Source organism: Lissotriton helveticus, chromosome 4_1 (genome assembly GCF_964261635.1).
Source record: "Lissotriton helveticus chromosome 4_1, aLisHel1.1, whole genome shotgun sequence".
Classification (NCBI taxonomy): domain Eukaryota; kingdom Metazoa; phylum Chordata; class Amphibia; order Caudata; family Salamandridae; genus Lissotriton; species Lissotriton helveticus.
The window spans coordinates 1,184,508,823-1,184,530,379 of NC_136063.1; positions in this window are offsets into that span (position 1 = coordinate 1,184,508,823).

Below are 21,557 nucleotides of genomic sequence, written 5' to 3' on the forward strand. Positions count from 1 at the left end.
GAGCAGCAACACAGAAATAGTGATAAAAACCTCAGACAAAGGTGGAAATGTTATTTGGCCTAAAAAGGACTACAGTAAGGAAGCATATAGACAATTACAGGATGTCAACTGCTATGAAAAAACCACACATAAAAAGTATGTTAATACTTTTTATGTGTGGTTTTTTCATAGCAGTTGACATTTTTTGGCAAGATGGCCGCTGACAGGCCGTAGGGAGAAGCCACACTCCCCTCTCTCCCAGGAGTAGAATCTGTTTTGGCTATGACACACCGAGGTCTTGATGTACGATAAAGCAACTCAACAATTGTCTGCAATTAGAAGCAAGGTTCGGGAAATAAACGGTAGGAAAACGAAACGGCAGGAAAACGAAACGGCAGGAAAACGAAACAGCAGAAAAACGAACGGCAGGAAAAGTATGCTACGGATGATTGTGGCTCCCATTTGGTCTCTGCAAATACCGACCCTGACCGCTGAGGGTTCGCCGGCTCCTTTGGCCTGGGCGGCTGGCTCCGCTCCCTGCGCTGAAGGAAGATTGACTTGCATATTGCGTGTCTTAGACCTAATTACTGTCAGGAGCAGACAGTGTTGGGCGAAACTGCGGGCAGTGATGGCTCCGAAAATGCAAAAGGCACCCAAAGAAGTTAAAGATATAAGAGAGCAGAGAGAGGTTAAAGATAAAACTGTCTTAAGTGACCCAGGCGCCCCGGCAGCTAACCTTCGGAGGAAAATACATTCCCGAAGGTTGGAGGAAAGAACTGCATTAAAAGATGCTTTAAGAGACGCTGATTTATCTAAATGTGCAGAGAGCGCTGTTAAAGAAAAGAAGGATAAACAGAAGGAAAAAGCCACTGTACTCAGGAAAACTAACGTGGGCTCAAAGAACTGCGAGCAGGCAGCTCTGAGGCAACCTACCTTGCTGGAGGCGTTTTCCCCTGTCACAGCACTGAACGTGAGCACGAATGCTCGGCTTCCACTCCCGCTTCCATCCCCAGCCTCGGCTTCAGCTCCTGAATCAGCTGAGGGAGGTCGGGAAAGAGATGACGGCATGGATCCTGAAGACACGGCAGAACAGGGGGAGGAAGCAAACACTGAGCAGCGGAGCGAACTAGCTCCGAGGGAACCTATGGAAGCTATGGAGGAAGCAGAGGCTAACAAGACTAACAGGGCAAGTATGCGGCATGTGATACAGCAAAAGGAAAAGCAGGATTATGTACTAGTTTCTGAATCCCCTCAGCCCCCGCAGACATCGCAAACACTGCAGATCTGTCAAGATCAGCACAAACCTAATGGAGTACAGCAGATCCAGAGTGGGAATACGGAAATGACATTAAAGAGCTTGAGTATCACGGAAAACGAAGGTGTTCAGGTGAGGGCTGATGGGGCAAGAGGGTCAGTCTTAGCAGCACAAAATCTAACTAATGCTTTGTTAAATACCCTGAATACAGCGGAGCCGGCTGTTGGTGGAGAGATAACAGAGTTGCTAAAGGAATCATGTATTAGTGGGACTTTGGTCAAGTCTGGAATACAGGATGCCGATACTGCCTTAATTCCTGGCTCACCCAGTGATGAATGTTTCTTCTCACTTAATGATGGCGAGGGTGAGGAGGAAGGGGGAGTGGAGGCTTCTGAGACCGGTTCAGAGACGGGCCCAATATCTACAGGATCTAACAGCGATTTTGTACCCTCTGGTTTAGATTCCGACTCAGATACCTCAGAGGTGGAAGAGGATACGGTGCATAAATCCTCCCCCCGTCATAAATCAAGGAATGTTATGAATAGGGCACGGAACAGATCGAAAATGGCTTTGAGCCCCCCACAGTCTGAGGTGGTAAAGAGACTGGACTGGGATTATTCGGCGACCTCACAACTATATAAAGAAGGGGCAGGGGCTAATACAGGGGCTAATACATTACAAGAGCGCTCACAGGGGCAAGGACAGGCCTCAGGGTTTGACTTGATCTTTACAACTTTAAAACAGATGCAGGGGGAAGCCAGATCTGAGAGCCGCAGAGCAAGGCAAGAAAGCAAGAAGATACAGGGGTCCCTGCGGAAAGTGAACAAACTATACGCTGATTTAGCTGGCAGGGTTACAGAGGTGGAGGAAAGAACTGGAAGATTGGAGGATAATGCTGGCAAATGGCAGGAGTTTAAACAGGACCAAGAGAAGACTACATCAGATGTATTATGGAAACTCGAAGATTTCGAGAATAGACAAAGGAGGAACAACATTAGACTTTTGGGTGTGGCAGAAGGGAGGGAAGGCCAGGATGTGCGGGCTTTTGTGATTGAGCTGCTTAGAGGTGCTTTACCAGAGATATCAGGGTGGAATTGGGAAGCTGAAGTTCAGCGGGCACACAGATTCCCGTTTGCTCAAAGTAAGGGCAGCTCGACAGGCAAACCGAGAGCAATATTGATATATGTAGGGAATTATCCTCTGAGAGAGGAGATTATGGCAAAAGCAAAACCGCAGGCTAAATGTCACTATAAAGATGTGGAATTTTTTGCAAGGCCTGATTTTTGCCACACCACAGTGGAAAGGAGATGGTGGATGAGGGAGTTAATAACACCATTTCGTAACCTAGGGTGTGAAGCGTATCTAATGTTTCCCAGTCGACTCAAGGTGGTCAGGGATGGTCAGTTCAAGATATTTTTCTCTGAGATTAAGGCGCAAGAATACCTGGCATGGCTAAAAGATAATAGAGCTCGGCCTGGTACACTGGCCTTAGTGGCACAAGGCAATAGTAAGGCATAGCAACAGAGAGCTCAATGAATGAGGCCAGATATAGGCTTCAAGATGCCTTAAGATGGAAGGAGAAAGGGATATGGTGTGTCAATATTAATCAGAGGGAGGATTTGGGACGAGGGAGTGGAGTGGGGGTGGCAATTCCAGAGGCCCCAGCTGTCACACATAGGTCTCATGGACCTATTTGCCAGTAAGGGGGGAGGGCACGTCAGGGGGGGCTCTCAGGGGAGGGGGAGGGGTCAAAGGGAGGTTACAGGGCACAGCACGGGGGTACAGAAGGGAAACATTAAAAAACAAAAAGAATGGAATGTCCGCGGTAAGCAATCTCAGCAATCTCAGCAATCTCAGAGTGTACAAGTCTTGAACGAAATTCTTAGGTGGAAGTGGTTAGGCCAACTTCCAGATGTATTTTAATGGGCACTCAGATAATGTCTTGGAATGTCTGTGGATTGAATGACAGGCAGAAGAGACAAAGGGTCTCCATTTTGTTAAAAGTATGAGGATTGATTTCTTATTTCTTCAGGAGACGCATATTATGGCAACTGAAACACAATATCTGGAACAGTTAGGGTTCTCAGTATTAGCCTGTTCAAAGCAGGGGTCTAGAAATAGGGGGATGGCCATATTGTCAAGACGCAGGGATATTCCCACTAGGAAAAAGATGGAAGACGAATGGGGGAGGTGGGCTTTGGTAGAATGTTTAGTTGGTGGAGAATGGCTAACCTTTGGATCCATATATGGATCAACGGGGGATGATCCGGAGATTTTTGAACTTTTAGATATTGAGCTAGCCACCTGGGCCCCATGTACGATTCTTGCAGGGGATTTTAATATCAATGGAGCAGGAGGGCTGGGGCTGGGGCTAGGATCTCGCCCTCTTTACCAAGTGAGAAAAAGGAGGGTGTATCAAGCAGTCCGCACATTGGCAAGAAATAACGCTTTAACAGATGTATGGGACAGCCTTAATCCAGGAGAAAAGGGCTACACATACTATTCTGCACCCCACAAGGTCTCTGTAAGATTAGACTACTTCTTGGTTACTAGTGGGTGTGTACCTGCATCTCAGATTGAGAGGTTACCGCGTTTACTATCTGATCACAATCCCCTAGTCCTAAGCTTACCAAAGTCGGTCAATAACACTGGGGCAAGGATGTGGACCTTCGAGAGAGGGCTTTTAGAGGATGAGAAATATATACAACATATGAAACAGTGGATTGAGGGATATCTGGAGATAAATAGGGGTAGTGCAGAAGTAGGCATGGTCTGGGATAGCTTCAAGGCGGGGGTGCGGGGAGAAACCTTGAGTTATAATGTAAGTAAACGGAAGCAGGAACAGCAGGAGAATTTGGAATTAAAAAGGGCGATGCTTCAAGCAGAGGGAGAGTTGAGTGAATGTTCTGCATCTGGTAGATCAGTGGAGCAGGCAGTTAATAAATTAGCGAAGATAAGAATGGATGCAGAGGAGGATTTAGCAAATAAAGCGGCTAAAACATATACGGCAAATAGGGAAAAATGCCATGAGGTCAGTGAAACGGTGGGGCGCACTTTAGCGGTAAGGGCGAGGCAAAAGGCTGCTGTGGGAGAGGTAAGGGAGATTAAGGACAGGTTAGGGAATGTAATCATGGATCTCCAGGGGGTCAGAGAAGTATTTAGACAATTTTACACAGAACTGTATAATGAACAACAAGGGAAGGATTTAGGGGAGATAACATTGTATCTTCGGAATGTGTCGCGGGTGGTTTTAGGAGAACAAGAGCGAGAGAGATTGGATATTCTTTTGGACCCAGAGGAGATAAAAGTAGCTATGATGAGCCTCCCGTCTGGTAAGGCAGCGGGACCAGATCAGATACCACTAGAGTTCTTTAAGGTTTTTTGGGAGGTACTTGCTAAGGATATGATAAGTACGATGCAAAAAGCGCAAATGGGGGTATCTGTCCCAGGCTCCTGGGCCAGCGCCAAAATTGTTCCCATCTTAAAAAAGGGAAAGCCGGCTTACGAACCTGGCTCTTACAGGCCAATAACTCTGATGAATGCTGACACTAAGATCTACTCAAAGGCACTTGCAATAAGGTTTGCAAGTATTATAAGTGTATTAATTAGCTGTAACCAGCATGGTTTCATACCAGGGAGGGGGACTACTCATCACACCCGGAAGCTGATTACTTTATTTGACACCATGGAAGTCTCAGGGGGCCCGATGGCGGCAATGCTTTTAGATGCTGAGAAGGCGTTCGATCGGGTCTCCTGGGACTATCTATGGTGTGTCTTAGTTAGAGCCGGGTTCGGTGAGGGGTTTGTCAATGCAATAAGAGTTCTGTACAGAAATCCGATGGCATCTGTCAGGGTAAATGCAGGTGTAACAATGCCAGTCCAAATTAAGAGGGGAACTAGGCAGGGGTGCCCATGCTCCCACCTGTTGTTTGCTATGTACATAGATCCTTTGATCCGGAGGATGGCAGCGAATGAGAATATAGTTCCCTTAATAACGTACAGGGGGGAGTGTAAGATACTTGCATACGCTGATGATGTGGCGGTCCTCACATCAAACCCCATGGAGGCTATTGGACACGTAGAATTGGAGGCAAAAAACTTTGGTAGAGTCTCAGGGTACTCTCTTAATACCACTAAAACACAAATAATTAAGAATAAAAATGTGGTCTGTCAGGATCACCGTGTGGTGCAGGAAGGTACATATCTGGGGATTACAGTTACTTCGGAGTTAGATAAAATAATGGAACTAAATATAACCCCTATTATAACTAAAGTAAGAAGGGACTTAGATAGGCTTCATATTTTGCACCTGTCAATAGTCGGCCGAACTAATATAATAAAAATGTTGGTTCTGCCCAAATTTTTGTATATTTTTAGGGCAATACCTTTATTTTTTAAAAATATATGGTTTAAGAATTTAGAAGTTATGATTAATAGATTTATTTGGTCAAAAGGTAAAACTAGGAGGGCACTGCGCTTTATGGCATTGCCCAGAGAACGTGGTGGTTGGGCATTACCAGATTTGAAACTTTATTATTGGGCTGCCGCTCTTCAGTACATGGTGGGTCTGATAGGTGGAGCGGAGGCAGAAGGGGAGGATGATTTAGGAACCATAGCAATATATGCCTTACTGCTGGGGGGGAGGCGCAAAATGTGTTGCTGAGGCAATTCGATTCAAGCTATTTTAAGAGAACTCGTTTCAAGACTATTATGGCAGCACATAACATCTGGAAGGCATTTACCAAGAGATATGGCTTAGGTAAATATAACAGATACACGAGAATGATCAATAATCCAGCATTTCCTCAGGACATTTTTTCGGATGCCATTTTTAATGAATGGGCTAGAAAGGGAATTATTAAGATTGGAGATGTTATGGGGACGCAGGGTTTACTGCAGTTCTCTGAGATCCAGTTAAAATATGGTGTCGACACAAGACATTTCTTTAAGTACCTGCAAGTCAGAAGCTTTTTAGCAAATAAAACAGGGGGGGACGTGGGATTTGCAAAAAACGCTATAATGGAGTGAGTTGTACTATTAAGAGGTTTTATTATGAGCTAATAGAAACTAAACAGGATGATTTGGAGAAATGGGGGGACAGCTGGGCAAATAAGCTGGAGGTAGAAAGGGACTGTTTTAAAATGTCATTAGAACTAGGCCAGAACGTTTTATGTTCTGCAGCCCTCCAAGCGCAACACTATAAAACACTGTACCGGCTATATTATACCCCGGCGAAAATAGCCCAATGGGGGGGAGTAACAGGCACTAACTGCCCAAGATGTGGAACTTTGCATGCGGATATCATACATATATTTGCAACATGCCCCCACTTATCTATGACGTTGAAAGGAATTGAGGCATTTATGCAAAGCGTGTTAGATGTATCGTTTAACTTAACGCCTTCAATAATAATGTTGGGTGTGAAAGCGGATGGCAGTCAGAGGGAAGATGGGTATTTCATTTTTGTGGCTATGGCAGTATTAAGATTATGCATTGCCTCAGCATGGCTCGACCCAGTGCCACCAACATATCAACAGTGGTTATCCAGGGTACTCAGGATATATAATCTGGAAAGGGCGATTTATGTAAGAAAAGGGAAGAGGGGGAGGAAGCTGGGATTAAAAATTTGGGAACCAATAACCAGATGGAAAGAAGAGAATAATGAAATTTAGTTTTGTTTTTGTGGTTTCCTTTTTTTTTTTTCTTTTTTCTCTTTCTTTTTGAAGGCGCTCTAAATTCAAGAAGAAGTAATGTACAATTGTAGCACAGGGGAACTGAGAATGTATATTGAGATATATTGAGATATATGATATATTGGCTGATCTCTTTTTTTTCTTTTTCGTTATAGTATGTTGTTTTTTCTCTTTGTTTGTGAAGCTGAAATTATGTAATGTTGTGCTCTGTAACCAATAACAAAAGGGGGTAAAAACTCTAATAAAAATACTTAAAAAAAATAAAAAAATAAAAAGTATGTTAAAGCTAAAGAGACTCTACTCAAGTTGTTATACAAATGGCGCAAAGAAGGCTTGATCTCTATGGAAGAATTCAAGTTCATGAATAATGAATTCCCTGTCCTTCCTGTGTTCTACCTAATCCCCAAGGTTCATAAGTGCATTATTCCAACGCCGGGTAGACCGATCGTTTCGGCGATTAAAAGTGCAAGTGAACAAGTTCGGCAATATATTGACTTTTTTCTGAAGGACATCATAAAAAGTTTGCCTAGCTTTTTCAGGGATACCAGTGATTTCCTGCAAAAAATTGGGGACCTAGAATGGAATGATGATATGTTGCTAAAAACTTTGGACATGGAGTCCCTATATACGAGCATAGCACATACTAGCGGTTTGAAAGCGATTGAACATTTCCTGAGCAAACGAGTTGTTGAATACCATGAACACAACAAAGTCATTATCAGTCTTATTGAATGGTGTCTTCATAATAACTTTTTTCTCTTTGGTAAAGATGTGTGGAAACAACTAAGGGGCGTGGCGATGGGATCCTGTTTCTCCCCCAGCTATACGTGTTTACACGTAGGCTGGTGGGAGGAACAGGTCCTTAACATCAAACATCGTGCATGGGTCAATGAAAAGGTTGTGAAATAGTTATGTTACATTGATGACGTCTTTATTCTTTGGCAAGGGGATGAGGAGGAAGCGTTGACATTCTTGAAAGAGATAAATGACAACTCCCTCAACCTCAACTTTACTTCTCACATCAGCAAACACGAGATAGAGTTTTTGGATGTAAAAGTGTATGTTAAAAATGCCAGATTAGAAACAACACTCTTCAGAAAACCTACAGATGGAAACACAACATTGCACGCCACTAGCCTTCATCCCAAACATACTATCAGTAGCATTCCCTATGGTGAGATCTTACGACTCAAAAGAATATGCAGTTCCACTAGCGATTTTGAGAAATGTGTAAAAGAGATGAAGGCTAGACTCAAGGTACGTGGATACTCGGATGCAATGTTGCATCAGGCCCTAACTAAAGCCAATTCACGACCAAGAGAAAGTCTTTTTCCGTCGAACCCTTCTAGCAATGATGACACAGATACCAATTTGGCACCCCTTATTGAGGCTAATGATTGCCCTAGGTTAATTACTGCTTTCAGTAGTGAGGAATGTAAAATCAGGACCATCATCAAGAAGAATTGGCCGATAGTGTTAACGGATGCAGTATTGGGTTCTCAACTACCTAGCATGCCGCTGGTCACTTTTCGAAGAGCCAAAAGCATGGGGTCAGTCCTAGACAGAAGCAGCCCAGAGATGACACAGAAAACTATGTGGCTGGAACCTGCGTCAGGGTTCCGGAAATGCTCTACAAGGAGGGCGTGTAAATTTGGTACTAATAAAACTCACTATCAGATTCCTTTCTGTTCTACTGATATTCCGATCACTGGTAGTTACAATTGCAAGACTGAATTTGCGGTTTATGTCCTGACGTGTACCTGTGGCATTATTTACATAGGCAGTACAAAACTACAGGTACACGTCAGGATTTTGCAACATCTCAGGGCCATCCTGCATAGCGACCCTGCCTATCTGGTAGCATGGCACTTTAAAAAGAAACACAACAATGACGTAGCGTGTGTAACTTATTTTGTGGTGGGGCCCATTCATAAATCGCGCAGAGGTGGCAACAGAGAGCAGCAGTTGAGGCAACTTGAGACAACTATGATCTTAGAATTCGACAGTAAATGGCCAAATGGTCTCAATAATAAAGAGGACATGTATATTTTTCTGTGAGTATTATGTCCCAGTTGCCACCCTATATTGATTTTGAGTGTCTTAAATCTTCACTCTTTAATAGGTGTATCCAACAGGAGTCTTAGTTTTTTCCTTTCCCTTATAGGTAGTCAGGTTCCCTGTTAACTATTACATGAAATATTACTCCATCAGTCTCTTCTAAATATTATGAATAATCGTCCTGTCTTTTTTTATATACAATACACATGGGGTGCGCACCATTTTTAGATATGATGAATTACTGTTTTTTTATAATATGTCATTTATATGCTTTTAACAATGGATTTAGGCAATGACCGATTTTTATTGTTAACAATATTTATACATATTTATACAGATTTTTTTATCATACACTTTGCACTTTATAGTGTATATATTGCACTTAATTTTGCACAGTTTTTGCCCATCAGGCAGAGGTGTTATCTAGTTAGATATATAAAAATGTGATGCACTTTATCATGATAATATCCTCATGTAAAACTGTCCTTAGCCTCTAAATGGATTTATTAACAATGTATATTTATTGGATCAGCTACTCCCTTTACTTTGTAGGATTTATCCTGTTAGAACTTAATTTGTATTTATTCAGATTTTCCATTATTGGCATGATAGACAGTTTTTATGCATTTATGCTGAAGTATATCCATGTTTACATGAACGATTCCAAAAAGAAGCGGTTACTAAATTGTGTTTTTTAATTTTGCATTTTTTCACCAGTTGTTATACATTTATGTATTTATAAACTGCATTTTTGCACTTTATAACTAATAACAAACCAAAAAAGCTAAATTGTACCCTTCATGAACCACTGCAGACAGTATTTCCATTATGTCTATGGTCACATGACCAGGCAGGAGTTTGTTTGGGGGCGTGCACTTTGCATTATATTATATAAACTAAAAAAAGAAGGAAATGCTCTGCATGTGATCAACATTCCATTTGGAATAACTTTGGCGCCGGTGGACGAATCTTTGCGAATTTCTCCAACAAAATGTCCTGCTCAGTTCCGCTCCTTCCCTGAAAGTTTGGGGGTGATTTGTCAAATGGGGCCGAGAATAAAAAGGGGGTCCCAAAACGTGTTTTCCCCATGCAATGTTCCATAGGGATCTTTAGCCAGGGCTACAGCCCGAACGGCTGAACGGAATTATACGAAATTTGGCAGAGAGGTAGAATTCGGTTAGCAGATTGTGCTTTTTATTAAATAGTGTAAATCCGTTCAGTAGTTTCTGAGAAAATTACAAGTAAAATGATAGCAATATCTAGAGATGGAGTGCAGCACACGTACGGAAATCCGTTCAATTACGAGCGCGAGCTGCATGCTGATTGGCTGTGAACTGTCTGTCAACACTCGAAACCAGGAAGTGTTGGTTGCCATCTTGTGCCTCGGTAGAACAAAGTCACAAGAAAACAGTAAAATAAAGATGAGAAATAAGGAAAGGGGACAGGGTAGAAACATTCTGACCCTATAGTCTTGGTCAGGGGGTGGTACATGGATCTTTAGGCTCAATGTTTATTTTTTTTTCAATAAAAAATGGCGGGGTACTCGTGCAGTACTTATACGCGGTGGAAAAGGTGAAAAAAACTAGAAGTCCGTTTTATTCATTAGGTCCCGGGGGGGCAAATTACGGGTCAATTTTTTTTGCATAATTGGGGCTTGTAAGGTGCCCTGAGCACTGGGGAATGGCACTCCTCTGGTTTTATTTTGAAGTATGCGGGGGGTTACGGTCCTACTCCCCGCAGTCTCGGGGAGCGGCACCCCACGGGTCTTTTTTAAAAAGAAATATGTTTTGAGCTCTCTCTCTCTTTCTCCCCGTACACGTCGCGGGAAACGCCACCTTTCTAGGGCAGTAATATGTAAAATTACCTTCCAGGTCCGGGTCCCTGCATTGTCTGATTTTTTTATTAATGTTGGGAGGATGGCTTTATAATACGTCCTTGTTAATTCCCATAGAAGCCTATGTTCTGGTGTTAACATGGACTTCTATGGGAAATAACAAGGCCGTATTATCAAGCTCATTATCGCCGTTTTATCGGCAGCTTCCTGCCAATAAAATGGCGACAATTTTAACACCGGTCCTTGATAATATGCACCTAAGTTTACTGCTCAAAAAAAAGAGCAATGGGCCATATTATCAACAAAAGGCGATACATTATCGCCGCTTTTATCGGCAGGAAACTGCCGATAAAGCGGCAATAATGGGCTTGATAATAGGCCGTAGTAAAATTCCCGTAGCAGCCCCGGTTCTGATGTTAACCATCGGCTGCTATGGTTATTCACATGGGCATATTATCAAGCCCATTATCGCCGCTTTATCCGCAGTTTCCTGCCGATAAAAGCGGCGATAATGTATCGCCTTTTGTTGATAATATGCCCCTTCATTTCTATTATAGCATGTAAAAGTTCATGTTAGATGTCCTTCACATCTAACATGAGCTTCGATTGGAATTCAATAGAGCATATTATCAAACCCATTATTGCCACTTTAGCCGCACTTTCCTGCCGATAAAGTGGCAATAATTTTGTCGCCAAGGCTTTATAATAGGGCCGTCTCTCCGTTCATAAATAAAGGTAACACTAGTTTTACGAGTGCAGTGTACCTGTAACATTTCACTTGTTATAGTGCTGCGTTCAAGTGGTGTCTATATGGAAGTGCCTACTGCGTTACTGATGCAAAAGTGGCATAACGGCATTGTAAATATGCTGATTTATTTCTAATGCATTGCTAAGAAGGCATTGTATATGTAGGCTGCTGTGCTTACCTTGTATAAACAGTGCGGCCACCGGAGTTCACCACTCGACTTGAACTCTGCTTCCATACGTCAAAGTATATTCAATACGTTGCAGACAATTCCATTACTGTTGCTCGATAGGCCGTTGTTGTTTCTGAAGGATGTTTGCTGAAGGAAACAAAAGGACATTTTGATTAGTCATCGTAAACTGAGTTACGTGAATATATTCTGGACATTTCAGCGATTATAAAAACGTTACTGCTATTGGGAAAAAAAATTAAATATGTCAATTAATACATTATATAGGAGTGCGTTTGTCTAAAATATTAAGTTGCATTTTTGTATGTAGTCCGTTACAACCCTTTGACTGCTTCTGATGCGTACTCAAGTGTCACTGCTCACCTTTTGTGGAAACGAGTTTCTTCATGATGTAGTCACGATCTCCAACAAAGAAGTCTTATACATGTTGCCGAGTCTTGATACCTCTATGGTTTACGACATGCTCGTGCTCCCATCATCATCATCATCGCAGGTTCTTCACCCGCTCAGTGCTTCGGGCACCACTAACTCAGTGACCAAAGAGGCCACTCATGTGGTAGTGGGTCCTTTGTTCGGTGCTTAGGGAACAAGTCTAAAATGGCGTACAACACGTGCGCTCCGTCTTTTTTATAGATAGGGTCACGTGTGTAGTGACGGAAGTGCTGAATGGGTGTGGTGTGGGTGTATACTAGCCATGAGGGAGTGTGTGTGTCGATCTGACAACTAGACCTGCAACTAAGAAATCACTACAATGGAAGTTTGGGCCTTCTACTTTTGTTATGTTTTCCTGGTAGTGTAAGAATGGCCTTCTTTTTTCTATGTGATATTATAGTCACCATGTATGTGACCTATTTTGTGACGCATTTTATTGTACAATGGGTTTGAAAAACTAGTTGTGGTAGGGTTTTTTTTAAATTAAACTGTGTACTCTGGTTACGAGTTTGTTGAGTGTAGAAGTATATATATTTCTTTCTATTTTGTATTCTATCATAATTGTGCTGACTTTTCTGCTTTAGCGTGCAGTACTATATTATTTTATAAAATGTATAACAAAGTGTTGAAATCATATACCAATACCAGTTACAACAACCTGTTCAGTAATTCCACCATCTACATACACATCCACTCATTCACCAACAGTTCTATATAGTCACTCAAACATATACTCACTCATTATATGTAGTCATACACCTATACATCCTGTTACACACCGATACTCATCCATACAGTTACTCACACACATACTCACACATGCAAATGATCTATCAAACATCCATGTACTTGCCTATACAGCTATACACACACCACTACACTTACTTTCACAGAAATGTACACATACTTACTTTCTTAAACAATCACTTATAGAAACACATAATTATTTATACAGGAACTCTTCCATTCTCTCACACTCTCACATATAATCACTTATATACATCAATACTCACATATAGTAGATTAAAACACATGTAGTTACTCATAAAGATACTATTGAGACAGTAATTCACTTACTAACACACCCATGCACACACTCATCCACCATTACAATCCTGCACACATGCTGTCTTCAAAACACATACAGTGAGTCACTCATTCATGCATCTATGCGCTAAGTAATACTCCCCACCGAACCATACAGACACTCATACTGATACTCAAAAAGCCAACTAATAACTATTGTAGCTACTCACCAACCCATCCAGCCACTTATAGACAAAGTGAGACAGTGATGCAGATATTTACATATTTAAACATTAGTCGCTAATACATGTATTCACTAAGATACACTTAATAAGTCAGTTATGCAATCATTTTTACAAAAAAAGATCAATTTAGACATTTATTTACCCATTTATTTTTCCAACAACCTTTAGATATACATATATAAAAAATATTTATTTTTCATTAAGACACAAATTCACTGGATGATGTCATCAGTGATGTCATCAGTGATATCATTTGAGATGTCATCAGTGATGTCATGATTGATGTCACTGACCATGTCATGAGTGATGTAATATGTGACGTCATCAGCAGTGCATTGCGGGCACGCGAGTTATAGTTAGCTGAACTAACTATAACGGGGGAATTTCAATGGTTTTGTATGAGTGAAATGTCCAGCTAACTATAACATGTGTGAAACCTCTGTTTTTTTTAGTGAATTTGCAAGGTTTTTTAAATGCTAATTCCTAACTATAACTTGTGTGAAACCTATGGTTTTTTCAGTGAATATATATATACTTTACAATTGAAGGTGATAATAGAACTGTCTGAGAACTTGGGTTACTACTTGCAAAACTACCTACCTATGAAATGTATAACCTTCTTAGAAAACTCGTAAAAAAAGTTTCTCTTTCATAAATATTGACGTCAGTTTAATAGGAGTATGTTCTTATAAATGGTATATATATATATACTTCTTTTGAATAATTTTTGTATAATTTTGGTAAACTTTGTAAATTCTTGAAAGTCCATTGATAGAAATTCAGAAAAATGTTTTCACTTTATCACATTGTTTAATTAATGTACTTTACATATTATATGAATTGATATGGTGATAACTATGTTCGTTTTGAAAAGAGTACTTTACCTTTCATGCAAAATATACATGGAAATAGAGATGAAAATGAATACAGAAATTAACAGTGGGAAAATGGTGGCAACACTGGTCCATTGTAAAAGAGAAAGGTTATCTGTCTAGTGTTTTAAGAACATAGAAAAGGGTACTTGCACACATACACTTTAAAACCACTCTAGACGCCTTGGGACTCTATGGTCCAGTTGAAGGCTAAGTGTAGCCAAAACGCGTAGGCCGTCCTGTAATTTTGCACTTTTGCACAATGGTGTTTTAAGAGATAAAGTTTAATGAACAACGTATCTGCTGCAGTGCCATGACTTTCTTGCTGGAGGGAAAGGAGGCGGAAGGAATCTAAGACATATATATATATATATATATATTCACTGAAAAAACCATAGGTTATAGACCATATATAGTTAGGAATTAGCATTTAAAAAACCTTATTTTACTCACACAAAACCATTGAAATTCCATATATAGTTAGTTGCACTAACTATATATCGCGCACCCGCAATCCACTGCTGATGATGTCACATATTACATCATTCATGACATGGTCAGTGACATCACTGATGACATCACTGATGACATCTCAAATGACATCACTGATGACATCACTGATGACAACATCCAGTGACTGTATGTTTCTGTAAAGTTAAAATGTGTCTTACATATTGAAGAATGAGTGGAAGTATAAGTGTCTGGACAAAGGATTTAGTAGGTGCATGACTGAATGTATGAGTGAGTGATTAAATGTGTCTCACTGAGTGCATGGGTTAGTGACTAAAGTGTCTTAATTTGTGCATCATTATGTCTGTTGTTCTGTAAACTGCTGCATGTGTTGGTCAGTAGCTATATGATTAACTATATGGGTTACTGATTGATTGTCCAAGTATTTGTATGGGAGACTGAGTGTGTGTGTGGCTGGCTGGGAGGTGTGTGACTCTGTGCAGATCAATGTGTACTTATATCAATGATTGTATAACAAGGTAAGTATGTGTTAGTATATGTTTGAAAATGTAAGGTGCTCTATGTTTAACTGTATAGACAAGAAAATGGAAGTGTGATTGATTCTTTACAGGACTGACTAGGTGTGTGAGTAACTCCATGGATGAGTGGCAGAGTGTGAGTGTCTGTATAGGTGTATGAGTGCATATGATAGTGTTGTAAAGATGAGTGATTGTATGTATGAATGATTGTATGGGTGAATGAGTGAATGTGTGTGTAGACGTAGGAATCAGTGAGTACGTATGTAGTAACTAGTATTGGTGTGTCAATGGTTTCAAAAATTATACTCTGTATTTAACACTGGGTGAAACAGAGGTTATATTAAAATGTGAGGAGATGCATTGTATTGTCACATGAATGATATCATCAGTGATGTGGTCATTGATGTCAAATGAGATGTCATCAGTGATGTCATCAGTGATGTCATTTGAGATGTCATCAGTGATGTCACTGACCATGTCATGAATGATGTAATATGTGACATCATCAGCAGTGGATTGCGGGTGCGCGATATATAGTTAGTGCAACTAACTATATATGGAATTTCAATGGTTTTGTGTGAGTAAAATAAGGTTTTTTAAATGCTAATTCCTAACTATATATGGTCTATAACCTATGGTTTTTTCAGTGAATTTTCAAGGTTTTGTAAATGCTAATTCCTAACTATATATGGTCTATACCCTATGGTTTTTTCAGTGAATTTCAATGGTTTTTTAATAGCAAATATCATAAGCTGTCGAATGTCAAGTACGTGGTAAGTGAAAACATTTTCGTGTTTATGCACACTGATCTGCTTTGAATGGTGCCCCCCCCCCCTCATTTCTATTAGGAGTACTCTCTCTTTGCACATAGTGAAGGGTAGTTAACGCAGGCCTTTGCCCCCGTTGTAATACGTCGTGCCTGCTTCTCTCTCCATTTGATTGATTGTTATCCAAGTATTTACTGTTTTAGAATTGGTTCTCTTTGGTTCATTCTCTATTTACAAACAAACACAGAGTCGCAATACTCTGTTTAGTCTTTGCAGATAACGAAAAATCGTGTAAAAAAAAAAGAAAAGGAATCGAGCAAAATCAGTAGGCCACTAATGGGATCTCTTTTTGACCTCGCTAAAATAGAAACATTAGGAACAACCCCTCATGACAAATACAAAACTAGTGAAATGAACTGAACTCCACACAATGATGGCTGCAAAACAGCTCGGCTCCGCCACCCACCCCGCCCAAAATAACGATAAAGAGCGGCTGCCATGATTGGTTGCGGAATGGCCACGACGGAGCTACGAAATGGTGCTGCTCTCATGCTAACCCCAGCTTCAGTCTGAAACATCCAGAAACACTGTAGACTACCAATTCGAACAGTTCCGGTAGCGCCCCAATGTAACCCGGTAGAGAAGAACTAGCCCTCCCCTCTTTGACTAATGGTTCTTGTTGCCTGTCCCTTCTGTTGTCATTTAACAGAACTATTTAGCCTGCTGAAAGGGGTTGTGTTCCGACCGCTGGTTGGTGGAGACATTTTGACTATATTCTGGACCTGCGTTGTCGCGTAATGCGTCATATGACGCGCCGCGTTAGCGCATCCGGAAGTCATCCGGGGCGCGCAGCGCGTAACGTAAGCATAACAAGTCATGTGACTTGTTAATAAAACTTTTCATTGGTTCATTTTACTTTTCTTATTCTAATGATGAAAGGCTTGGTCATATGACCTAAAAATTACGCTTTTTATTACTTCCGAACATTATTTTTTCTTAAATATATGTTATAATGTTCCAGGCTAATGTACTTTCCCGGAAAATTTACAACTGTCCTGCAAGTAAAATATATTCTTTTTTCGAGAAAAAGAGCGTTTCTTCATCCCATGACGGAGCCGTTGAGCAAAAGAGGTTCGACCTGCTGTCTTAGTCGCCGATACGCCTGAATATGAGATTCTTATCGATCACTTTATGTTGCAGGAATAGAAAACACAACAGCCCTTGACCATTTATCTTTACTGCGTTCCTTCGTATTATACCTTTTACCCTTCATGTAATTGGTCTGCTTTATTTCACTTGCCTTTTAATGATTCTAAAACAGTGACTATTATTAAAAACTTTACCAATGTATATACTACTACCATGTTTTCTTTTAAAAACCTTTATTGTGAAAATTTCATTATACAAATACGAGCCTATAACCACGTGGGCCGGCCACGGAGCAAACTGTAATCGTATATGATGAGTAGACATTTACACTGTAGAGGAACGTAACGGGCGGGCCATTAGGTTGCAAGAACTAAGGTGTCTAACAGTTACGTAATCGATGGACGTACATTTTATAATTAAAATACGACAGGGCCAGTTACAATAAAATTATCTAGATATACATTTGCGGGCAAGTACCATGGGTGACGTTAATTCGAACTTTCAATAGTACAGTAATCAATAACACATCAGAACTTAATATCAATAGGGATGTCGAAATATTCAATCAATTCTCGTCCCCGCCCGCCATGTGCTTCAAAACTGCATACGTATCTCGTGATTTCAAGGTTCTGCAACCAGTACACAACAAGGAGTTACGAGTCCCATTTATTCTGGCGCCATTTTGGGCGAGGACGGGCAGGTCCAGGAAATAGTCAAAATGTCTCTACCAACCATCGACTATGATGATGTTCATATGCTGTATTTATTAGAGTAACACTCATCTGTCCACATGAAATTAATTTGCCACAATCTAAACATGTCATTTTAATCTTTCCAAAGTTCTTCTAAATATTTGGGACCGTTTCCCTTGCCTCTGATGCTGTCAGTGCCACTTCTTTGATGAATGTACTAGCAGGTCAGGGGTTCTCCTCCAAATCTCTCTTTTATGCAGCACTATAATTAATTGGTGCCACCTCTCCATATGACGATGCATGGTATAGTTACCATAACTATATTTTTTTTCGGTTCCTCTGGAGAGTTCATCGTGGCAGATGAAGCGTGTAACGTACCGGGCATTTACCTTTTTTTGCATGTACAGGAAAGGAAAAAAAAATCGAGCGTCCGAGTTCTAAGGTGTCCCAGGGCCATTTTAGTGGACCAGGCCCAAATCCAAAGAACAGGCCGCCATTTTGAGAGTCCTGTTGCAGCCGCCTGTCGCTGTAGCATCAAGAGCAGCCGAAACTCAGCTGAATGGCAACTGAAACGGTAAAGGGGCGCCCCACTACAGCAGACGAGCCTCCACCTAGGAAGGCCCGTTCACGCCGCCCCCCCCCCCCCTTCGGGCACCCCACGCCGTTATTCGGAGCAGTATTGTAGGATGGCCACACCAGTGCGGCAACTTGCTAGACATCACCTCGGTGGTAACCGAATCTCAGCGCCTTGTGGTGTCTTCTATTCAGAAAACATTGTTGCGCTGCCTTTGGCCCCATTCGCACATCGGTCCGCTACTGACGCCATCTCACAGGCTAATGGGGCGCCCCACGCCGAGTTTCAGCATTGTAGGATGACCACACCAGTACAGCAACTTGCTAGACATCACCTCGGTGCCATCCGGTTCTCGGCGCCCCACTGCAGATGAAGTGCCTCTCAACTATGAAACCACCACGGTGACATCCGGATCTTGGCGCGTTGTGCTGCCTTCGGCCTATTCGCACATCGGTCCGCTACTGACGCCATCTCACAGGCTAATGGGGCGCCCCACGCCGAGTTTCAGCATTGTAGGATGACCACACCAGTACAGCAACTTGCTAGACATCACCTCGGTGCCATCCGGATCTCGGCGCCCCACTGCAGATGAAGTGCCTCTCAACTATGAAACCACCACGGTGACATCCGGATCTTGGCGCGTTGTGCTGCCTTCGGCCTATTCGCACATCGGTCCGCTACTGACGCCATCTCACAGGCTAATGGGGCGCCCCACGCCGAGTTTCAGCATTGTAGGATGACCACACCAGTACAGCAACTTGCTAGACATCACCTCGGTGCCATCCGGATCTCGGCGCCCCACTGCAGATGAAGTGCCTCTCAACTATGAAACCACCAAGGTGACATCCGGATCTTGGCGCCTTGTGCTGGTTCCGGCCTATTCACACATCGGTCCGCTACTGACGCCATCTCACAGGCTAATGGGGCGCCCCACGCCGAGTTTCAGCATTGTAGGATGACCACACCAGTACAGCAACTTGCTAGACATCACCTCGGTGCCATCCGGATCTTGGCATCTCAACGCCTAGTGGTATCTTCCATACAGAAAATATTGTTGCGCTGCCTTTGGCCCCATTCGCACATCGGTCCGCAACTGACACCATCTCACAGGCCAACAGGGCGCCCCACGCCGACTTTTACCATTGTAGGATGGCCACACCAGTACAGCAACTTGCTAGACATCACCTCGGTGCCATCCGGATCTTGGCATCTCAGCGCCTTGTGGTGTCAGTCAGAAAATATTGTTGCGCTGCCTTTGGCCCCATTCGCACATCTGTCTACTACTGACACCATCTCACAGGCCAACAGGGCGCCCCACGCCGACTTTTACCATTGTAGGATGGCCACACCAGTGCCACAACTTGCTAGACACCACCTCATTGCCATCCGGATCTTGGCATCTCAGCGCCTTGTGGTGTCTTCTATTCCGAAAATATTGTTGCGCTGCCTTTGGCCCCATTCGCACATTGGTCCGCTACTGACGCCATCTCACAGGCCAACGGGGCGCCCCACGCCGACTTTCAACATTGTAGGATGGCCACACCAGTGCGGCAACTTACTAGACACCACCTCGGTGCCATCCGGATCTTGGTGCGTTGTGCTGCCTTCGGCCTATTCGCACATCGGTCCGCTACTGACGCAAACTCACAGGCCAACGGGGCGCCCCACGCCGACTTTCAGCATTGTAGGATGGCCACACCAGTGCTGCAACTTGCTGGACACCACCTCGGTGCCATCCAGATCTTGGCGCATTGTGTTGCCTTCGGCCTATTCGCACATCGGTCCGCTACTGACGCCGCCTCACGTGCCAACGTATTTTCTCCGCATTTTATACCCTATGCCGCATAACAGGTCATGTGACTTGTTTATAAAACTTTTCATTGGTTCATTTTACTTTTGGTTTCCTAATGATGGAAGGCTTGATCATATCACCTAAAAACAACACTTTTCATTGGATGAAAACTTTTTTTTTTCCCAAACGATGAAAGCCCCACCTTGTTTCTGGATGTTTCAGACTGAAGCTGGCGTCAGCATGAGAGCACCACCATCTCGTAGCTCCGTCGTGGTCATTCCGCGAGCAATCATGGCAGCCGCTCCCCACCAGAAGCCTACAGGAGTCGGGGGCCCCCAAAACTTTTGATGAATCCTCAAGGCGGAGGGGACGCTTTCGAGAATGGGGTCCAAGACCTAGCAGACAAGCGTCCGATTTCCAAGGTGTCCCAGGGCCATTTCAGTGGACCAGGCCCAAAAAGGAAACAGCCTGCCGCCATTTGAGAGTCCTGTGACAGCCGCCTATCGCTGCACCGCAAGAGTGGGCGCAACTCAGCTGAATTGCGGCTTTTGACACAGTGGACCAAAAACGGACGGAATGGCAACTGAAACGGTAAAGGGGCGCCCCACTACAACAGATGAGACTCCACCTGGAGAGGCCCGTTCACGCCGCCTCCCCCGGTGCGCCCCACGCCGTTATTCGGAGCAGCATTGTAGGATACCAAAACCAGTGCAGCAACTTACTGGACATCACCTTGGTGCCATCGTTCTGCTGCCTTGGAACTATTCGCACAACAGTTTGCTACTGATGACCCACCCCCCGCGACGCCCCACGCCAGAAATCTGGACGTTGTGCTGCGTTGGGACTATTCGCACAGCCGACCGCTACTTCGTTGTTTTTCCCTAAAAATGTTTATATGTTATTACTGTTTTTGTTTTCTTGTATATATTTATAAGTTATTAAAGTTTTATAATCTTACTACTTTGTCGGAGTGCTATATATTTTTAATGTGACACATAATTGTAAAAACTTTGATGTACAAAGAGTCATCCCTGGAATCTTCTGCTTCAGGCTCGGTCCCCTCCCCAATCACAATACAGGATGATTTTCAGATAATAGGAACGCGTCTGCTGTGACGGATCTCATCGAGTGTGTGCCTTGATCTACTATAACTCCTTTGAAGAGGGGTGATTCTTTACAGCTGGGGCCATAAACTACATCTGCAGGGCTAGCTGATACCCTAGGACCGGCCTGGACAATCGGACACAGAGGAAAAGGAGTGTCAG